This window comes from Manis javanica, chromosome X (genome assembly GCF_040802235.1).
Source record: "Manis javanica isolate MJ-LG chromosome X, MJ_LKY, whole genome shotgun sequence".
Taxonomy (NCBI): domain Eukaryota; kingdom Metazoa; phylum Chordata; class Mammalia; order Pholidota; family Manidae; genus Manis; species Manis javanica.
This window is the reverse complement of record NC_133174.1, coordinates 126,429,702-126,454,163: the sequence shown is the minus strand read 5'-3', so window position 1 is coordinate 126,454,163 and position 24,462 is coordinate 126,429,702. Positions and strand designations below refer to the sequence as shown.

Here is a 24,462-nt window from a genome sequence, read left to right as displayed (position 1 = left end):
AATAGTATTCTCAATCATTAGGGAAAGGTTATTTTAATTTCTTCAGGGTGTATTTCATTCCTTTCCCCAGATTACACTTCTGTATTTCATCCAGAGATTAGAAACCTGGACTACACTTACTGGACTAGTAAATTGCCTGTTTGCACCAATTGTACTTCGGGTAAACTGCAGGATATAGGATCAAGTAATCCTGACCTCTAACTAAATGACTCAAAAGTATACACACACATTTCAAACATAAACGGTTCTCATCTTCTTTATAGTAACTCTGTAGGCAGAAAATATAATAGACCTTTAACATAGAAAGCCAAAATGATATAGTGGGAAAACGACGAGTTTGGGGGCCAGACAGACCTGAGTTTGAATATCACTTGCACCTCCTGCTAGCTATGATCCTGAGAAAATTACTTCAGCCCCTGGACTTCAGTATCCTCACTTATAAAATGGAGATAGCCACTGTAGGTGATATACAGGGACAAAGGCAGGACATCCCCAATCTGGAATTGCTTTCAGAATGAAATTAGGAAGAAGCACTTTATAATGTCAGGCCACTGATAGAAGTGACACAAACCAACTACAATTTGTAAATGTTTGAAGAGATCTGAGACCTTATTCCAAATAATGTGATTAGGGTTTGGTCTCAGGAAAGCACATCTAAAGCTGTAAGAAATAAGCCTTATACAAAAGCAAGTATAATCAAACCTTTTTTTAAAAAAGCTAAAAAGGGAAATACATCAATCTACATAGCCAGAAAAGGTTTTCCCTATAAAAAGAAAGCCCCAAAGTTAATGTTTTGGTGAAACACCTCTAACACTGCTCAGGACTAAGAATATAACTCATGAATATAACATCTGGTCCATGGGCAAGCATAGCACTAGGATGCCATGAATATTGTCTTTTAATATCTCACTTGCCTTTGCTCTGGGGTCCTGGGCCCACCAAGCAACTTTCTACTTATTCAATTTATATTTGCTTTCTCATATGTGTTAATTACAGGCACATGTGCTAACCAGCTAACATTACTGGTGTGGTCTGCTAGGCATTTATATTTCTCCATATAAATTAACAAATTAGTATTCTGGTTTATACATTGGACCCTTAGGAGTTCACTTAATACAAATCTACCTCCTATTGATACCCTCACAGAATTAAGATTCTGAAGCAAGATTGTAAAAAATTAACAAAAACGTAGTATGACCAAGGGTGTGAGGAAACAGCAGATCCTCAGGCCTAGCAACTTTTCTGGAAAAGAATTCGGCAATGTGTTATCAAAATGTGTATATCCTATTACCTAAACAATCCTACTTCTAGTAATTCAACTCTAGGAAATAATCACAAGTAAAAAAGCAAGACTGTTCATTAAAACATTGCTTATAATAACTAAAAATTACACATTTGGGTTGTAGAATCTAAAAACAAAACAAAATGAACAAAACAGTAGTAGACTCATAGACACTGAGAAGTGGTAGGTGCTTACTATGGGATAGGGGTTGCAGTGGGTGAGTGGTGAGGATGAAGGGGATAAAGGGGCACAAAAATTCTCAATCATAATATAAATTGGTCACAGGGCTCGTAATGTAGCATGGAGAATATAGCCAATGATTTTGTAACATCTTCCTGTGTTGATGGACAGTAACCACACCAGTGGGAGTGAGGATTTAATAATGTGGGTAACTGCTGAAACACTGTGTTGTATACTTGAAACCAATATAAGATGGTATATTGGTATAATGTTACCCACATTATTAAATCCTCACCCTGGTAGTGTGGTTACTGTCCATCAACATAGGAAGATATTACAGAACCATTGGCTATATTCTGCATGCTGCACTGCCATCCCTGAGTCTGTATATTTTACATAAGGCCTGTATATTAAATGGACTATGAAATCAATAAAAAGAAGAATGTGACTATTTATTGACACTAAAAAATGTCCTCAACATACACATTAAGTGAAAATAGCATTTGTGATATCCCATTTGTCTGAAGTTGTATACATCTTTGCACGTGCAGTATTTCCCTTGTATTTTGTACACATTATATGCCCATGAGTTCTGCCATGGTTTATGAAACACTGCATATTATAATCACCTTTTAAAAATTCACAATGCCTTTTAATATAGTGAATACTCTTGAAATCATTGTCTTAACATTGTTTAACCTTGCATTACCCAAAGTAACCTCATCATTGAATCCTTATTTTTACATAACACCTTCTAAAATCCCAAGTAAAAATTTAAAAAAATATGAAACTAACTAGTTTCTAGAAAACTCTTTGGGAAACACAGGCATCATAGAACTGATAGATTATTCACCAGGATGTTATTAGTTCATCAGTCTTTCTAGCTACCAAAAATACATGCCATCTTTATTAAAGTAGCTATCTGCAAAAGAAAAAAACTCCAGACGTACAAACTATAATGAATGCCATTTGTTGAGAACCTACTCTGTCATGCTAAGGGCTTTGCATACTCTGAAACTGAGGATGAAATGACATGAGGAGAAATCAAGCCTCAGAGATTACATGACTTACCGAAACTTCATGCAGCTAGTAAGTGGCCATGCCTCAATTTGAACCATAGGTCAGCCTGAGTCCAATATGTGTGTTCTTTTCACCACACTACACTGTGTCTATTCCACAGGATCTTCTTCCTTTAAGGCCCCACTTGCAGCCAGCCAGCCTGCCAACCCCGGTGACACCCCTCTGGTTTCCCACATGCCTCTTTCAAACCTCAAGAAGAGGTAAGAGAAAGTAAAGTGCCTGGCACGGCGCCTGAAATGTAGTAGATTTAACACAGCAATTCCTTTAATGATCGTCCTTTGAATGGCTATAACATTAAGAACTTACCTACTTTCTTGAACTCTTAGATGTGTTATACAACTTTAAATTGATGAAAATTAAGGCTTTAATATTTATTAAGTATATGATATTCACATACCTGATTTGGAAAAAAGTAAGATGGTGGCATCAAGTACTTACTTCAAATTTCACAAAGTGTAGATTATATTCAACTTGTCTCCATATTCTTCAGGAATTTCCATAGGGGGTACATTACAAATTTGGTGGTTTTCATCTGAATGCATATAGCTAATAAAAGAGCAAAAAAGTGAAGGGGAAGGAATTTTTATACCAAACTGACATTGTGGATTTCCAGTTCACGGCAATTCAGGCACATAACAATAGTAGGTTGAAAAAACAGGCCCTTCATTATATTCTGCATTTAAAACTCTTTTTATTTCAAATATTTTTGTTTCTAAATGTCTCTAAGACTCAAATGGGACTCAATATACTGCCCAAAACACTTAAGAACCTTTTTGCCTGTGGATAGATTTTTTTTTAATCCTTCCATTAGCAAATGGCTTTATTTTTCATCTTTCACTTAATCCCCCTTCAATATACTAAATAACCTATCTTGCAACCTCAGCTGTAGAGTTAGAAAACTAAATAGATGAAGAAGAACTCATATTTCTAAGCACCCAGAGATTTGAGGGCCTACTGTGTGTAAAATGCCATGATTACCAATGAAAGGTCCGGAGGATATAATCTGTGTGAAACTTTTGTGTTTGAAAAAGAGAATGATCATTAAAAACAGGACATGGAAAACAAAAACAGAGAGGTTTCAAACTAGAAAGGACTGATGAAGAGGTAGCGAATGTCTGGTCAGAAATAAAGAGACTGTTTTATCACTCAAAAGTAAAAGTAGGAGTAAAAGAGAGATAAAAAAACAAAAGGAGAAACAGTAATGCTTTCCTTTTGAATTACTTATTCAATATACAACTTATGTCTTGGCTTCTGTCTAATAAATTACGTGCAATCCTTACAGGATGCTACCTCTATGTGTATATGCACAATAAAACTGTTCACTCACAGTTGCAAAGGTTATTGATGTCCACCTCTTTCTATTCATTTTTGTAACCCTAGTGTCTGGTACATAATATGCCCTTATTAAATGTTTGTAGGATGAATGGATCCTACTTAAAGCCAAAATACATTTTAAAACAGCTATGAATTAAATAACTAATTATTGTTAAGTCTACAAACCAAATGTTAGTGCTAAAGAGAAAGATTAAATTACTCCATGATAATGCATATCAAGGTTTACTGTGTAAGAACCAGCTTTGAGCCTAGGGCAGGAAATATCTGCATTTAATAGGAGACAGATTAGCAGCAAAAACTGTGTTAAAATCTCTAATCGAGATAGAAGCCCTATTTTAAACCACTGGCCTTATGTATGGGGTGTGTAAGGCTTTGTAGGCCATTTTCAGAACTTTGGCTTTTACGCTAAGTGAGATGGGAAGTCACTGGAAGATTCTGAGCAGATGATTGACACACGTCGACATTTAAAAAGGAGTGCTCTGAATGCTGTAATGAGAAAAGACTGCCAGAAGACAAGGGTGGCAGCAGGGAGCCCAGCTAGGTTTCTGCAACCATTCAGGTGAAATAGCATAGTATCTTGGACCAGGTGATCATGATGAAAGTGACGAGAAGTGATGGACTCTGAATATATTTTGAAAATAGATTCACATGATCTGCTAAAGGACTGGAATGGATATGATGTATGAGTGAAGAATGATAAAGCAGAATCGAGGATGATGCCATCCATGTGGGGCCAGAACAACTGGAAGGATGGAGTTCCCATTTACTGAGACAGAGAAGACGACAAGAGAAACAGGTTTGGAGGGAAGATTAGAAGTTCATTTTTGGCCATGGTAGGTGTGAAATGCCTATTAGACATCCAAGTGGACATGTCAAACAGACAGCTAAATAGACAAGTCTAGAAAGCTAAGTGTCATTGTGGTATTTAATACTATGAGACAGGATAACATCACCAAGGTGAGAGTATAAATAGAGAAAAAGTTCAAAGACTATGAGTCCTGGGACCCTCCAACATTAAGACGTGGGAGAAATGAGAAGATAGACAAGCAACCAGTGAGGCAGGAGAAAACCAGGAATGAATGGTAACCGAAGAGCCAAATGAAGCAAGTACTGTAAGGAAAAAACAATGACCAGCTATGGTAACCATCGGGGAAATCAGCAGGCACAGCACCTCAAGGAGAACCCAGGACTATGGGACTCCCAAACCATTCGGCCTAACTCACTTCTATGACCTTGAACAGATTGCCTAGTTCTGAAAAAGCGCTATTACAACAGAGTCCTCCTTCTCAGGGGGCCCAAATAAACGACCTTTGCCCTGATTAGATTGAAGTTTTATTGCATGCATGCATAATCTATTATTATGAGCAATGTAGAAAAATACAACCTTAAAAACTAATTTTCTTGACTTTTTTATTCTGAGTCTGAGAATATGAGATGTGACTGTAAAGCATTAAGTTCAGTTTTCATATAGCTGATGAGAATAGCTTCCTGTATGATCATACTTTTCATGTTTACTACCTTTCTAACCAAATGACTTTCAACATGAGCAGCCATCCTGACTCAGACATCACAGTCCGTCGTCCTAAAATTCTGCTGCCAGATATTAGAAGTGACACGCACAAAAAAAGCATAGGTGATCACCTTTGGCAGTGGTTAGTATTTCCTGGCCTCTCTTGGTAGCTATGTTCACTGCTGCTACTCATAAATATGCCCTGTTCCTTTCAATTCTTCATTTCCTATCTACAACACCTTATAAAGATAATCTTCAAAAATTTTAATATAGTTACTAATTTAAAAAGAATATCTTTTTACTGAGATAAATCAGAGTTGGAAAGTACCACCATTTGGGGCCTGTTTCTTGAATGAAGTTCAATAGACCCTTTTGCCTAGAAAAATACACATCAATAAAAATTCCCCGGTGTTTGATACAGTCCATATTAAAAACTCCTAATTCACCTCTCTCATTTTACAGGTGAGGAAATTAAGCTTATGAGAGATCAAGTTAACCTACCCATGGTCAAAAGTTTAGCATAATACATTCTCTAACTATTCTTTTCCTTTGGAACACCTGGGCTAAAGTAAAATAAGATAGTATCCTTAAAAAAACACAATGAAGTCTGGTTCATTTCTATGAACTTAGGATTGACTTCCAAAATGGAACCAGCAGAGATGAAGAGTTTAAAATCCAAATTTCCTAATTCCAGAAAACTATACTACACTTGCCTCCTTTAATATACTTCACATAAGTTTCAAGGGATAACTTCCTTCGTCCTAATATTTCAAGTCTTATATTTTGCCCATAATGAATCATGATTTTATACATTATGTGATATATTCCCCTCTCTGCCTATCTCAACTGAAGAGTACAAATCTTATCCAACAGTTTCAAAAAACCTTAGAGTTGGAACATTAAATATCACCTGTCCATTTTCTTACCCAAAGCAGAATTGCCCTTTATAATTCATTGAGCACTTACTTACTAGGGACCAGATACTATGCTGGATGTCTATGAATCCCTATCAGCTGGGTCATCCAGGCTCTTCCTACAGACAGCCAGGGATAAAGCACTCACCAATTCTTGAGATTGCTTATTCAACCGTTAGCTCTAATTGTCAGCAAATTCTTTCTGATACTCAGCTGATACTTGCTACTAGACTCCATTGATACCAGACCTGTCCTCTGAAGAAGCACAAATCTAAATCTAATCTGTCATATGGCAGCAACTAAAGAAGAGAGTTAGGATCCTTTCCATAAGTCTGTTCTCCTCCAGATCTGTCAATTCTTCCTCAAATCACAGTATTCGATGCTTACTACAGGAAGGGGATAAAGTTGCTATGCAATTTTTCAAACTGTAAGTCTAAAGTTATATCACACATACATCCTAAAAATGAAGATTCTATTTGAGAACTCCTACATCTTGAATTAATTTTTAAATTAATGGAGGTAACTAAAAAGACACTGTAATCACGTTTTGAGTTCAATCAACTCTAGCAGTAACCAATCTTGCAATGCCCAATTTGCTTCACTTTCCCTATGATATATAATTGTAATATCAACATGGTTGAAGAGGTAGAAAGTATTACTTTTGCTGAAGTCAGACTGCAAAAGGATAAAGAATTTTTAAAGAAGTCTAAACTTCTAAAAACTAAAAAACACAGAATTTGATCATGGAATAAAAACGAAATACACTAGCTCTAAAAAAATCGAGCTACAAATTAAGAACATAGTAACTGTTGAACCACTGTGTTGCATACTTGAAACCCATATAAGATTGAATAACAACTCTACTTCAATAAAAAAAATTAAGCATACCACGAAGTAAACGTGTTTCTGTAAGATTAAAACTGTAGCCATGTGCATCTGGCCTAAAATTAAGATGTTAGATCTGATTATGTCGATGGACAGTGACCACACTGGATGGGGTGAGGACTTGATAATATGCGTGACTGTTGAACCACTGTGTTCTGTATTTGGAACCAACATAAGATTGTATAGCAATGATACTTTAATAAAAATAATAATAATAATAAAAATTAAGATGTTAGTTAATTCTATAGTCTCAAAGTTGTTACAAAGGAATATTGCAAAATGGTAAAATTCATAAATGCAGGTCTTTCTGGATTTTTAACCACACAAAACTATGAATACAAATAAAGTAATAAAATGTTATCAGCATATAAAGCTTAAGCATATCAAGAGTTTGGACATTATTCATGGCAAAAGTGACGAGGCAAGAAAAAGTAGAAGGATATGTTCAGAATGTTAATAGCAGTGTCTCTAGGTGGTGAGATTACAGGCAATAGTTTTCTACTGCTTCTTTATATTTTGCTGTACTTTCCAAATTTTCTATAAGGAGGGCGTTATTACATTTATAATCAGAAGCATCAAACAGACAAAAAGCGCATTCAACTCTCCCAACCAGCCACGTATTCAGTAGTTCACTCCCTAGTAGCCACAACTATATCTGAAGATAATTATCCAAACTTCCTAGATCAGTGCCTCTTAAACTTGAGAATTCATACGAGTCACCCAGGGGTCTTATTAAAATGCAGATTCTGAGTCACTAGGTCTAGGCGGAGGCCTGAGATTCTGTACATCTAACAAGTTCCCTATGCCAACACTCCTGGTCCTGGAACACACTTTGAGAACCAGTGCTCTCCTCCAGAAGAAAGAAAAATTTTGACTGCTCTTTTCTGGTAGAAACAGTTAAGGGAGAGTGAATGACTCTTTTTCCCTGGGAATTTAGGGCAGCATTTGTATCAAAGTTTTTATAGGTTGGATTGTGTCCTCCAAGAAGGTATGTTGAAGCCCTAACCTCTAGTCCCTGTGAATGTAACCTTTATTTGGAAAGAGGGTCTCTGCAAACAAAATCAAGTTAAAATGAGGCCGAGTGGGCTTTAATCCTACTCCAATAGGGCTGGTGTCTTCCTAAGAGGAAAAGGCTATGTGAAGACAGGGACACACAGGGAGAAGGCCTTGTGAGGACAGAGGCAGAGATTGGAGGCAGCCACAAGCCAAGCAACCCCAAAGACTGCCAGCCGCCATGCGAAGCTAGGAGAGGCACGGGGCAGTCTCCCTCAGAGCCCTCAGAAGGAACCGACCCTGCTGACACTTAGATCTCAGACTTCTGGCCTCTAGAACTATGAGACAAGAAAATTCTTTGTTATTTTAAGTTTCCCATTTTGTGGTACTTTTTAACAGCAGGCCTAGCAAACTAAAACAAGGGTTAACAATGTGGGCTTTGCAGACAGCCCTTTCCTAGCTACAGGACCATAACCAAGTCATTTAACCTCTTTGAGCCTCAGTTTCCTCTCTTCAGAAGTGGGGACAGTAAGAAGGCTGCTCACAGGGTTGCTGAGAGGATTAAATAGAATGATATATGTAAAGTACTCAACACAGTGCTTGGCATAGGAAGCCTTCAATAAATAGCAGCTATTTTGTTGCCCAGGCCTTCAATCTTCAGAAAATGAGTACAGATGAGCTTTGTCAATTACCATATTGAACAATCTACAACACGTAGGACTCCTAGATTAAGAATTATGGCTCTGAAAATCTCAGAATTGAGGGTGATGGCCCTGAAGGAATTTTAGCGATCATTAAACAGTGATAATAAAGAAAAGGGTAAGAGTGGCCATGTGGGGGTGCATCAGCATCAGCTTGGAGTGGAGAGTAAGTACTGCTCACTGCAGTGCTGTCCCTAATTGCAAAAAAACTAGAAACCACCAAACATATCTATCAGTAGTACAGTTAAATGAAATATGCTATAAGTATATAGAGAAATAAAATGCAGCTAGTAGATCTGCATGTATTGGTTCAGAAGTATGTCCACGATATATACTAATAGAAGCTGCAAAGCAGAGTGGTTAAGGATGTGGACTCCTTGATCAAACTGCCTAGGATGAAAGGTCAGGTATGGCATGCCCTAGTCACACAGGCTCAGCCAAATAGCTTAACCTCCCAGTGTATTTATTGGCTTCCATACCTATAAATAATGTAGAGGTCATAACAGTACTTACCTTAAAAGGGTCTGTGAGGATTAAACCAACCCATGAAAAGCACTTTAACCATTGTTGGACACAAAGAAAGTACCTAATATGATAGGTAAAGTGGGAACAAGGTCCTTCAGAATCTGAATACTGTTTATCTCTCCAGACTTATTGGCCACCACAGCCTCTACTTATGACCTGCTAAATTACTAAAAAGAATCTTTATTCTGTGCTCCCATAGCAACCATCTTATATCTCTGTCACTTACCACATCAAACTGTAATCAGTGTATTTACGTGTTTACACCCCTGGTAAATTTCGTCCCCCAGGACATCACAAGGCTAGGATCTTGGTCTGGCTCATTCATTCATACATTCAGCAAGTATTTTTTAACATCTACTATGTGCCAGGTATTTTTTAACTATGTCCTCAGAGCTAATATCCTGTAGGTGCTCAAATAATACAAAAGGCAGTTTGGTATGGTGCAAAGAGAACAGAATTTGGACGGAAAAACATTGGGACGGAATTCAGATTTTGTCACATACAGTCTTTTGCTATGTCAATCTATCTGGGCCTTAGTTTCCTAAGCTGTAAAATGAGGCTACTACTGCCTCATAAAATTGTTAACTGGTTTTAGTGAGAAATACAGAGAGATCCAGCATAGCACTGGGAATGGAATAAGGTCATTAAATGTTAGTTTCCTTCCTTCTAGATGTTAAAATCATGCTTTAAAACTATAATTAAATTTCCAATTCCAATCTTATTTGGGCAAAATCTCCTGCTGAAAACTACAAATAGTAAATACAGCATAACAAATATCTCCTTAAAACCAACATGAGCATAGTATGTACAACACCAAGAGGGAATCCTAATGTAAACTATGGACTTGCACGATTACGATGTGTCAATGGAGGTTTACCAGTTGTATCAAATGTACCACTCTGGGGAAGATGTTGATAATGGGGGAGGCTGTGCATGTGTGGGGCAGAAGGTACATGGAAATCTCTGTACTTTTCTCCTAATTTTGCTGTGAACCTAAACCTGCTCTAAAAAATATTTTTTTTTAATTAAAAACTTTTTAAAGCAACATAAGCTAACAAGAAAGTAAGAAACCACCATGCCAAATACTAAGGGAAAGGAGAAAGCTGAGAGGTAATCTGGGTAAGGGAGCACTGAAGCTGCTATTGCCCTAAGCGCACCTGCTGATCTAAACAAACTTGAGCTTCGGTTTGGAGAGCCTGATGGGATGAAGAGAAGAGAGCTCAGGGAGGGCCCTTCCGGGTGAGAAGCCTAATATGAGACCTTCTGCACATTAATCTGAGACCACCAACTCCTCCCAAAAGCAATACCCTCAGGGTAGAGACAGAAAGAAACCTGCTCCACACCCCAACAGATTATAGATTAGATGGCCTTGATGCTAAACAGAACAAGGAATAGTGGGTAGCAAAAGAAAATTGTCCTTGAAAAGTTGTGAACATAGGTCAGCCTAACGTAGATTTGCAGGCTGGATTCATGTCAGCTAAGTGGCCCCAGACAGTTCAAGTTGTGAATTTGCTTTAAGGTGATCCCAGACTAGTATTTTCCAAAGATGCCTGGCAGAAGTAAATGAAAGTCCTCTCTGGGGGAAATTACTTTGACCTTAGGACTCAAAGAAACTACACAAACAGGTGTTGAGGACAATGAGTATATAGTCAAAAGAATGAAGCATACAAGGAAAAGGGGCAGCATGATCAAGAACGAGCAGAAATAAACCTGCAAAGATTTCAGATTCAGGAATGATCAGAGGCAGACTTGAAATCAACTAAATGTAATACATTGAAAAGAAATCAAGTATGAGCTAAAAAGCATGCTCACGAAATAGAAAAGTATATAAAATATTGACTAGGAGATTTGAAAAACAACAAAATAAAACTTGTACAATGAGAAAGATGATTACTGAAATTAATATTCAATGCCTATGTTTAAGAAACAAGTGAAGAGAAAATGTATAGGGACTGGGGGCCAGGCCAGAAGAACACAGTATGGAAAAGAAACAGAAAGTACACAAGGGAGGTGAAGAGACATGGAGGAGAAAATAAGAACATTGAATATATCTTAATTTTGAGCCTGAAAAGGAAAGAAAATAACTGACAATGGCTGAGAATTCCAGAACTGGTAAAAGATACCAATCCAGGAACCTCAAGGTATTACAAACAGGATTAAAAACAAAGCAAAACAAAAATCTATAACTAGACACATAATCATGAAACTGCACAATACCCTCTAAAGAAAGAGGTTGACTGGGAAGTATAAATGAAAAGAATATAACAAAAATACAAACCATCTTAAATTTTAGAAGAATTACAACAATAAAAATGCAGACCATATTTACTTTTCCAAAAAATATTAAATTTCATGGAATCTGAAATGCCACCAATTGTAAAATATCATTTTATGTGCTGTTAAGAAAACACTGCCAATTAAACTTCGACATGCCAACAACTGGAAGACACATACTGATTTCATAAATGTTAAAATATGGAGAAACATGAATCTTAGAATCAGTAAAATGTGAAATATAAAAATAGGAAACAAAACATACAACAACAGAACTGAGACCAAATGTCATATATATAAATGTAAATGGCCTTAATGCCTACCTACTAAGAGGAAATGATTTTTCAGAAAATACAAGGCAAAACTCCAAAATACGTTGTCCACAAGAGGTACATCTAAAACAAACAGAATCTGAAAAGTCAAAAATAAAAGGATATGTGAAGTTATGCCAAGCAAATATATGCAAAAAGAAAGCAAGGGGGTTAGATTTTCTCCTCCAGACATGACAGAATAACATGAGACCAGATTTGCTCCTTCACCTTAAACACAACTAAAAAAAAAAATGAGTAAAATAAATAAAACAAATTTTCAGACCTTGGATAACAAAGAACATTAAAAGAATGATCAACAAGAGAAGGGAAACAAATAAGGTGAGTTCTACAATTGCCTCAAGCTTATTTGCCAGAATTTTCAGGTTGTGGTGCAAAGAAAGGGTACCCAAGCAGAGCACCAGTCTCCCCGAGCTGAGAAAACAAAGATCAAAGTCTGGAGAGCCCACGGGCGCTAGATTTTTGGGGCCAAAGTATCTGAAGACATGCAGAGGGCTCTCTTTGATCAGAGCATTGATCAGTACGTGCATGTAAGGTACGCCAGTTTTTTATTTACTGCCCTTCATCTCCAAACTCTGCTTGCTGACCTCTATTATGAAAATATTTCCTTTGCAAGGTGGCTGAATGAAGCTGTCAGTAGAGGGCGCTGGACAGACACTGCAAGGGAAAAAGGGTTTCGTCTCCGGGTCGGGAAGCGCTCACTCCACCTGCTCCTGTTTCTCGAGAATAAATTCATGTTACCTGCTGCTCAGATTTCCTTTGAACTTAAAACTGCTCTAAATAAAAAATTCATTTTGAAAAAAGATACACCAAGTGCCTTCTGATGAAAGAACACACCACCTGGACAATTACATGTAAGAGAATGAAACTAAATGATTGTCTAACTCAATACACAAAAGTGAACTCGAAATGGGTCAAAGACCTGAATGTAAGTCATGAAACCATAAAACTTTTAGGAGAAAGCATAGGCAAAAATCTCTTGAAATAAACATGAGCAACTTTTTCCTGAACACATCTCCTCGGGCAAGGGAAACAAAAGCAAAAATGAACAAATGGGACTACATCAAACTAGAAAGCTCTGTACAGCAAAGGACACCATCAGTAGAACAAAAAGGCATCCTACAGTATGGGAGAATATATTTGTAAACAACTTATCCAATAAGTGGTTAACATCCAAAATATATAAAGAGCTCACACACCTCAACACACAAAAAACAAATAACCTGATTAAAAAATGGGCAGAGGATCTGAACAGACACTTCATAGAAGAAATACAGATGGCCAACAGGCTCGTGAAAAGATGCCCCACATCACTAATCATCAGGGAAATTAAAATTAAAACCACAATGAGATATCACCTCATACCAGTTAGAATGCCCAATATCCAAAAGACAAGAAACAACATATGTTCGTGAGAATGCAGAGAAAGGGGAACCCTCCTACACTATTGGTGGGAATGTCAATTGGTTCAACCACTGTGGAAAGCAATATGGAGGTTCTTTAAAAACTAAAAGTAGAAATACCATTTGACCCAGTAACTCCCTCCTAGGAATTTACCTGAAGAAAATAAGATCCCTGATTCAAAAAGGCATATGCACCCATATGTTTATCACTGCACTACTTACAATAGCCAAATATGGAAAGAACCTAAGTGTCCATCAATAGATGAATGGATAAAGAAGATGTGGTCCATATACACAATGGAGTATTATTCAGCCATAAAAAAGAAAATTCTCCCATTTGCAACAACATGGATGGATCTAGAGGGTATTATGCTCAGTGAAATAAGCTAAGCAGAGAAAGACAAATACCAAATGGTCTCACTCATTTGTGGAATATCAAAACAAAGCAAAACTGAAGGAACAAAATAACAGTAGACCCACAGACACTGAGAACAGACTAGTGGTTACCAAAGGGAAGGGGCTGGGAGGGTGGGTAGGGTAGGTTAAGGGGAGTAGGGGCACCATAATTCTCAATCACAATATAGGTAGGTCACGTGGAAGGCAGTACAGCATGGAGACTAGTCATGACTCTATAGCATCTTACTGCATTGATAGACAGTGACTGCAATGGAGGGGGTCAGGACTTGACAATATGGGTGAATGTTGAAACCACTGTGTTGTTTATGAGAAGCCATCATAAGATTGTATATCAATGATATCTTAACAAGAAAGAAAGAACACACCACTACCTCATCTCACTAAAAAGATTGAACCTAAATGTGATCAAGCTGCTGGGTCCATCTGCCAATTTGCAGGAAATAAAGGATAGAAGAACACAGATCATTGATTGGATGAATAACACCGGGACGACAAATGGATAAACATATGATAAATCAAGCACAGAAAAATGCTGGTTGTAGAATCTATGTGCTGGGTATATAATTCACTCAATTTTCTGTGTTGGAAAATGCTTATAATAAAATATTGAAAAGAGATACATAAAATGGTCAAATCTAAACTATAGTTTTTAGGGACATCAACTTGGATGATAAAACTATAAAAGAGACCCAAGGAAGTGATAAGGATAAAAGTTTGGATAGTGGTTACCTTAGGGGAATGAAAGCTGTTAAAAATGGGTAGAGATGCATGGATTCCTTCTGGGGTGGCTGACCAATTTCTATTTCTTGACCTAGTTGGGTTTTACAAAGGTGGTTCATCAAACTCTGTATCTGTTCTGTGTGGTTTTCTATATCTGTATTTTACAACAAAAAGGGATTTTTTTAAATTCCATATCCTTTGACTCAGCAATTACACTTACATGAATTTATCCTAAAGTAATACTTAAATAAGAGTACACAGATATTTGTACAGAAATAATGACCACTTATTGAGTGTCTACTAAGTACTAGACAGTGTTTCAAGCACTTCACATGTATTATCCTACTTATCCTCACAACAACCCTATGTGGATACACTATTCTTACTCCCATTTTACAGATAAGACTCAAGAGAGGTTGAAGAATTTCTCAGTGTAGCATTATTAGTAACACAAATTGAAAATATGTAATCATGGTAAAATGGATAAAAAATTATGATCCATCTGTACAATGGAATACTAGGAAATTATCAGAAAGTAAAAAATCTTTCCTCCTCTTGTGTTCTCTCTCTGAGAGTTTATATATCTAGCATATATACATATTAGATATATATACATCTGTAGGTATGTATGAGAAGAAGTCCATTATAAACTTCTAAGTGAAGAAAAAGATGCACATTACAGAATTACATGTAATAATCACACTTTGATTAAGAAATTATATATACATAAAAAGAATCTATGAAAGTTGAGGAGGTTTATAGGGAGACTCTCACCTTGTGCTCTTTATGCCTCTGGGTTATATGAGGTTTTTTCAAACATATTTCTTTTGTAATCATGGTGGTGGTTGTACAACATGAATGTACTTCATGAGTTTAAAACAAAAAAAGCCTTTTTATTGATCAGACAACCACATTTGCCACTTTGACTCTAAACATCTAATTCAGCAGTTGTCAAACTTTTTAGACTCCTACTTTTAGAAATTATTAAGGACCCTAAAGAGCTTTTGTTCATGTGGGTTGTTATCTACCCATACTGACCACATTAGAACTTCAAATGAGAAAAATTTAAAACACGAGAATACAGAAGCACACATTCTGTTAGTCTTCAGAGTGATGGCATCATCATACTTCACACGGCCTCTGGAAAATTCCACTGTACAAACATGAAAGAACAAGAGTAATGAAGGCAAATAACAACTTAATATTATGAAAATAGTTTTGACCTTGCAGACTCCTGAAAAATTATCAGAAACACTCAGACCTCACTTTGAGAGAAGCTGATATAATTATTCCCACAAAATTGATCAATTGCAATACAACTTTTTGAAACTTGTCTACATAGCTTTAATTTTGTGATGAAAGGGAGCTTATGTATAAAGCAGGGAGGAGGAAGAAGACATCGACATCTATACCAAATAAATATCCTTAAAATAAAAATAATTGAGAAACTACACAAGAAAGAGTTCCTCTATATAGAAAAGGGATAAAGAAAGGCAACTGTTGGTTTTACTTACCCTTGGTAATTTTAGGGTGGCACCCCACAAATGTAGATAAGTTACTGCTGCTCTGGCCAACTGGGACTCTTTCATCCTATTGCTCCCTTTATTCTTCCAGGACTTGATCTTCAAAAACGTGGTCCTTAAATGGTCCCAAAGAACCCACTTTCAAATATAATATCAAACACAGCCTATATTAACCAAAATTTCTCCTGTTCATTAGTGCCGCTTCTGCCACTTTTCCCTTACTTGAAAGGAATTGTCAATCAAGCAGTTGCCTGCTTCATCTCCTCCCACATTCCCTGTCTCAATGTTTCCCATTGTGAAGAACACATATCACTGGGGATGTATGAGATGACTTATGGTAAAAAATGAAAAACCAATTTGCACTCTACTTTTTTATCTCTTTCCTTGAAATTAGATGAATAAAAAATATAACTAGTACACTAAACCCGTAATTTCTAGGATATTATAGCTTCCTTTCTAAAGAAATTGAAGTTAAATTACAATTTTTAAAAATAGATAAATAATAATATAGGTGCCTTGGATGTGGTAAAAATCACCAAGGTGGTGCATACATGACTGAAACTTAAAAGCACTGCCCTCCTGACAGGAAAGCTAGACAACCAAACCTGAAACCTGGCAGTCAATCCTATACGTCCTCCCTTGCCCTTCCGTTCCGTCCCCATCACTGTTCCACATATAAAAACAATCAAAGGCAGTGCTGCCCAAGTTGAGCTCTTCCATGCCCATTCCACCTCTTCGTTAGCCTCCACCACAGCCCTAGGATACTTCAGTTACCCTAGGGCCCAGTAGAAGACAGTTTGAGAACCTCAAGACAGATTTCAAACATTGTGATTGAGACTTCCAAGCTAAAAAGGTCTCAGTTAGAATTCTACCTCCACCACTTATCAGCTGTATGCCCCTAGTTATGTCACTTACCCTCTGTGAGACTGAGTTTCATCATCTGTAAAATAGCAGCAAGATTCTAGAAGCAGGGCTTTTCTAAGGATTACATTAGTTATTATATAGGGAGGAATATAACACTGCTCCTGGCACATAACAGACATTCAATGCTCTTTACTTACCATTACATAGAGGACCTCTCTCCATGATCTCGCTTCTGCCTACCTGCTTTTCAGCTTCTTCTCTAGCTGTACCCACCCTCCAAACCTGAAACCTGACACCACAGACATGCTCAATTACTCACAGTCCCCAAATCTCAGCATGCTGTTTCAGACTTACAAGTTTTTAATCACACTTATTTCCCTACTAGAAATGCTTACTCACTCATTTACCTGACAAATACTTTTTTATTCTAATATCTCCTCCTTGCCCCTTAGTCTCTTATATCATATAACATTTTACTGCACTGATTTGTTTAGATGTCTATCACCCTACTTAGGACTGGACTTCTAGAGAACAGGGACCATATCTGCTTGTCAGAGTATCCCTAACACCTACCACAAAAACTAGAGGAAAGTAGGTATCCCATTAATATTTTTTAAGTGACTAGAATAAAAAGCAAATGGCAATGCAGCAAATTCTTATATTTTTATAGTAAATTCTTAACACTTACACTGATATTGCAAGCATTTTTCAATATGCCACTTTGGGGAATAAAATATCCTATCAGAAATCCTGTTGTGAAGGAAAAAAACCCTTTTTCCATTTTCCATATCACGACACCATATTACTGGCATATTATCAATTATTCTAAATAGAAACAGTATTTTTAAAATAAAAGATTTAACAGGCATTTCACATCAAACAATGCTATCACCTTACATGTATTAAAGTTCAAATTTTTAGTCTAAGTTGAGTTACAAAAAAATAGTAGATAATTTCAAGTACTCATTAAAACTACTTCTGAAAGGAATTGAAAAGTGAGTCATGTTACCTGCGATGCCAAACCCACCAGTGATGATGATAATTCAGTTGGGTCCCTTTCTTCAAAAACGCCAGCTTTTTCTTTTGATCTTCATTTGCTATCTTGTAAGATTTTACACCAACTTTTATATAGATTTCTGTCTCGTTAAAAGAAAACTGTTAAGAAACAATTAAAAAGATTAAGAGATTTGACTCAATTTACTAATTCAAATGGTACCAAATAAGCACTTTATCTTACAGATAAAACTTTCCTTCAGAGACTATGCCATAATCCTCAACACTATCTCTTCTAAGTTTCAATTCATACCAGAAATGATTACACTTGAAACACACACACACACACACACTCTGCTCTCACCACTGACCAGAAGGATTTGCTTTCTTCAGTAATATATAAGGTGGGATATAAAATCCACTGCAGTTTCCTAAAAACTACTCTGATATAGGACTCTTCACTTAAAAGTGGCAATAAAATTGATTGCAGTGACAGTTCCACAACTCTGTGAATATACTAAAAACCACTGAATTGGACACCTTAAGTGGTTGAATGTATTTGGTATGTGAATTATCTGTCAATAAAGCTACTACCAAAAAAATGATTATTTGGTACTTTTAATATGAAATCTCTCATTTATAAGGTTTAGCTAGGGGGTATTATTAAGGTAAAGGGCCCTGTTATTAATCAGGAGATAATAAGCAAGAATAACCTATGGAAAAAAAAGAGTCACATTTAGTACCTCATATCCTCAAATCACACAAGTATTAAACAAAAAATTCCTTACTGGCAGCTGAGTTGAACAACACTGTCACGTTTCCTCAATCCAAAGGAAGCATTTCTTGAAAAGGTACACTTTTCTGCTAGGACAATGGTACGCCTAAGAGGTATTGTGTAACTTTAATCACTGAAAAGCTAATGCCTGACACACAGACCAATGGAACAGATCAATAGAGAACAGAGAACCCAAAAATAGACCTCTACAACTATGCCCAACTGATTTTTTGACAAAGGCAGAAAACTAATTCAGTGGAAGATGGGCAGTCTTTTCAACAAATGGGGCTACAGCAATTGGGCATCTATAGGCAGAAAAAAAAAAAAGAAAAGAAAAAGAATTTCAACCAAGACCTCACATCTTATACAAGAAGTAATTCAAAATGGATCACAGACTTAAATACATAAAGTAAAATTATTAAAATTTCAGAAGCATAGAAAAAAGCCTTTAAGACCTAAGGCTGTGCAAAGTCTTCTTAGACTAGACACATAAAGCATAATCCATAAAAATGAAACTTGATTATTGGACCTCATAAGAATTAAAAACATTTGCTTTATGAAAGACCCTGTTAAGAGGATGAAAACACAAGCTACAGAGTGGGAGAAATTATTTGTCAACTACTCTTGCAACAAAGGAATCACATGAGAATATATAAAGAATTCTGAAAACTCAACAGTAAAAGAACAAATAATCCAAATAGAAAATGGGCAGAAGGGGAGACATTTCACTGAAGAGGATATACAGATGACAAATAAGCACATGAAAAGATGTTCAACATCATTAGCCATTAGGAAAATGCAAATTAAAACCACAATGAGACACACTTACCAGAGTGGCTAAAATAAAAAACGACAACACCAAATGCTGGCAAGGATCCAGAGAAACTGGATCACTTATACTACTGGTGGGAATGTAAAAGTGGTACAGCCATTCTGGAAAACTGGAAGTCTCTTACAAAAATAAGCATGCAACTATCATATCACCCAGCAATTACACTTTGGGTATTTGTCCCAGAAAAATGAAAACTTACCTGCACAAAAAATGTTCAAGCAGTTTTATTCATAACAGTCAAAAGCTGGAAATGATCCAAATGTCAATAGTTAAACAAACTGGTACATCCAAACTGTGGAATACTACTCAGCAATAAAAAAAAGGATCAACTATTAACACACACAACCTAGAATTTCAACCCAAATGGGTCTCAATCCATCAACAATAAAAGAACAAACTTTAATGGATCTCAAGGGAATTATGGTGACTGAAAAAGCTAATCTCACAAAGGTTACATAGTATATGATTCCATTTGTATAACATTACTGAAATAACATTATAGAAATAGAGATTAGTCTTAGTCAGGGATAAGGAATGTGGAGGAGGGTAGGGGATGGCCACAAATTGGCAGCATGAGAGAACCTTGTGGTAATGGAATGGTGTATTGATTGTGGTGGTGGGTACATGAATCTGCACAGGTGATTAACTGCAAAAAGCCTCTCTCTCTTTCTCTCTGAATTGGCACAGGTGATAAAATTGCAAAGAATCTCTCTCTCTCTCACATACATATACACATACACGAGTACATGTAAAATTAGCAAATCTGAATAAGCTCTGTGTACTGGACCAATGTCACTTCCCTAGTTTTGATATCATATTATAGTCATACAGGATGTTAGCATGAACAAACCTAGGTAAAGGGTACCTGAGACCTACCTGTTCATTTTTGTTTCATAGCTTCCACTGTATCTATAACTATTTCAAAAAAAAAAGCTTTAAAAGAAGCTAATGTCTGATAGTTTCACAAGTATATACATACATTGACATAAATCATATTAAACACTTTCAATACATGCAGCTTATTGTACCTGAATTATACTTCAACAAAGCTGGGAAAAAAAGAAGAAAAAAGTTAATACCTTCGTCATCATCACTGCTTATGAAAACATCCTTACTCTAGCCCTTACTCTAGCCTTACATCCAATTACACCTGCTTATACTACCCTACCCAAAATATGCAAGAATAAATTAAATTTTTTTCTTTATAAAAGGAAAATAAAATTTGAAAGAGAAAACCTTTATGTGGAAACACTAACTACTGCAGATAGCTTAAAGAGCACTTATTAATGCATTCTTCTGGCAACACCAGATTCTACCTTCTTTCCTTTTTCTTTACTTCCCTATAAAACAAGGACTTTTAGTTATAATTGTAAGTAGGCAGCTTTAAGAAGAATTATTTGAAAATAATATTCAATAATAATAGCAGCTGAATAACCTTATAAGCAGAGGATGTTATTCATTCTCCAAATAATACTTGTCCAAGATTTTCAGAAGGGCTTTTCTTTCCAGAGTCTTGCAGAAGTCAAAGCTAAAAGGAAAGGTTCAAGTAAGATGAAAAACATCAGCAAAAAAGTCAGTCTTTGTGATCTATCTAGCCTCTCCACTGGTAATGGTAGATGCTTCTAAAATATGGCCCAGAATGTGTCTAATTATGATTTATAGACCTCATTGTATTTCTTTTTAAATTGTCTAACCTCTGATAATTATGAATCCATTATTCAAAATGCTCATAGTAGTGCTCTTGACTTTGGTAATGTAGGTAATCACAATCATTTTTAAAAAACAGCATTTTCAGGGTTAAACTTCAAATTACATAAAATTAAGCAAACAGTAGTTTAAAGCCTTGCACTAATTCTAACCTCAGACATTTAGAAACTGTAATTTTCAATTCTGATCAAAGGAAAATATAAAAAATGAAATCTCAAAGACACATCAAATGATTAGTTACTAGGTGAAAAGTGGGTAAAATAGAAGATATAATAAATGACAGACCTGTGTAATATTTTACCTAACATCCTACCTATATTTGCATCTGGTATTTTAACCAAAATCAGACCTCATTTTATTTCTACTTAATCAATGGAAATAAAGTAGTACCAAAGGGAGCTACAATCTTTTTTTTCTAAAAAGTACATCATTTGTTGTTATTCTCAAATAATTGATCATACTTAACCTTGATCATGTAATAACTGCTCACTACTAAACTAAACACCTTCATTAAAAACTTCCATATAAACCTACTTACTCTGCATTTTAGAAATAAGGTACAATTCTGCAAAGATTTTTTTAAGTTCTAAATGTAGTAAATTTATAAGTTGTCTTCTTATGAAAGAAAAATCAAATATGGCAACTTCCTAATTTTTTTAAGTATTTGTCTCACCATGAAAGCTCTCTATTATAATCATTTTCTCTTATCTTTATTACAAAATTACCACCACATTTTGTAATATATACAGGGCTTTCATTCACTATATTTAATAACCTGAGGCACCTTTCAACACAATATCAGGTATAATTATAATACTTGTAACTTACGTATTATATTCGTAAGGTAGAACAGATTGCACTGAGCCCAATCTATTTACAAATAATGCTACTGATGATTACAAGAAGGAAAAAACATTCATTAAAAATACAAAGTAAAATAAGGTAGCACTTGCAAAATGCATAATGAAACAACTGAAAGGTAACTGCATCTACTGCTCCCACCAATTTGAGCTGCATAGTTAAAAATTTATAACTTAGTACAGTGTTACAAATTTATAACATAGTACAGTTATAAAATTTTAACACAGTATAGCTATGTTCATAACATTTCATTTACCTGGCACCATTAGGTTCCCTGAATACATAAATTTTTCAGATACTTCAGCCATTCTTAACCTTTTTTAATTACAGAATCCTTTGAAAATATGATGAAAGCTATGGGCCCCCTCTCCCCAGAAAAGCACACATACTCACCACATCCTCTGTTCAGTTTTAAGAGGCTTCATGTGGCCCCTGGAGTCCATGAAACTCAGGTTAAGAAGTTGAGATCATTGAAGCTACCTGCACAAGTGTTATTCTTGTATTATTGTAACCATTTTTATAAGAATCATTCCAAAATACATTCACTCTTTCCTATCTTAAACAGAACATATTGATCACAATTTAACCTTCTTTGATGATTTTGGGTCATTTTGAACATCAATCATTGCCCCTGCTTTGACTCCATGACATCCTCAGTATCAAATGAAGTGAGAAGAACTATTTGCCCCAAAACTAAATGGCAATAGATGACTACCCACAGCCCTGTTACCCACACCCCGTCACCCCTACCAAAGAACTTAAACTTGTTTGTAAATATTTTATATCTCTTTCTTTTTGGCTGTTAGCTGTCATTATGCCTGCTCTCCCTTCTTCCCTTCCACCATCTCTGCTAAAAATCAAACCTGCAATCTGTGGTATAAATAACCAGATTTGTTAAAACTATGTAGAAAAGACTGAGGGCATGAGTTAGTGCACGAACATTATGGCATCTCTCCTGGCTCTTCACAGGACATTGTTGCTTATTTCCCTGGATCTCAGCTGTGTTCTTGATAATTTACCAGACAGAATTTTTAAAATTACTAAAACAGCAGAATATGGGTAATCACTTTATTCTTTTTTAAAATTCCATACACTGCTTTAAAAAAAATTGAATATCTGCTATCATCTTTACCATATTGTTAGATTTTCTTAAAGAAGAAGCTGTAGAAAATGTATCAAGTTTGGGAACAAATATACTTACCATATATATATATATATCTTTTCCCATACTATAACTCTGTAAAATAAGAGAATTGTATCGGAACTTAATGAAATCTAATCACAAATTTAGCAACAGCAACATATATGTTATAGTTTTATAAAGGTAAATATGCAAAAGTTTCCAAAATGACAGAAGATAATTAAGGATAACAATCCTCATCTAGAGTCCCAAACTAACAAAGTACATGAAGTTTGTATGTTTAAAATACATATTTGGAGCTTACTATATTTAAAATAACCTTGATTGTTTCCCAAAACAAGTTGGGAAAAAAACTGATTATTCAAAAAATGGTGTTAAAACAACTGGTCAGCGATCTAGAAACAAAAGTTAAGCTGCATCCGAGGCAAGGGGGAAGGCAGTATAACACAGAGAAGACAAGTAATGACTCTATAGCATCTTACTACGCTGATGGACATGGACTGTAATGGGGTATGTGGTAGGGACTTGATAATGGGGGGAGTCTAGTAACCATAATGTTGCTCATGTAACTGAAGATTAATGATACCAAAATGACAATAAATAAATAAGTTAAGTTGGATCCTTATATATTACACCAGGAAATATTAATCTTTTTTAAACATTAAAATGCAAATCATAAAAGTAATGGAAGAAATCATGGGAGAATTATTTTATAATCCTGGCTGGCATGGGAAAGACCTTTCAAAACAGGGCACAAAACTTGGAAAAAGGATGTCACAAACAAGGGACTCGATTCCTGATTTAAGAGTTCCTGTGAATCAATTTTTAAAATGTTCAACCTACAGGGGGTAGGAGGATGGATGAAATAGGTGAAGGGTAAAAAAATTAGTGAGAATGTTTGATATCTTGATGTGGGTAATGGTTACATGAGAGTATATACATGTGAAAATTCATCAAGCCATACACTAAGATTTGTGTATTTTATTGCACGTACCTCAATTTAAAAAACATTCAACCTTATAGAAAAATGAGCAAAGGACATACAGGTAGTTCAGAGAAAACAGGAATGGCTTTTAATCATATGAAAAAAATTCTCAATAATAAAGATTCCTAGTAAAAGCAATGCAAATTAAAATGATACCACAATTTTTCACCTATCAGACTGTCAAAGATCTAAATGTTTCTAACACATTGTTATCAAGCTGTGGAAAAACAGGC

At 35.8% G+C, this 24,462-nt stretch overlaps 1 pseudogene; it reads right to left on the bottom strand.

Annotated features, from left to right (window-relative positions):
• Positions 1 to 24,462, bottom strand: part of LOC108407809 (transmembrane 9 superfamily member 2-like) — a 75,159-nt pseudogene that overhangs the window by 46,361 nt on the left and 4,336 nt on the right.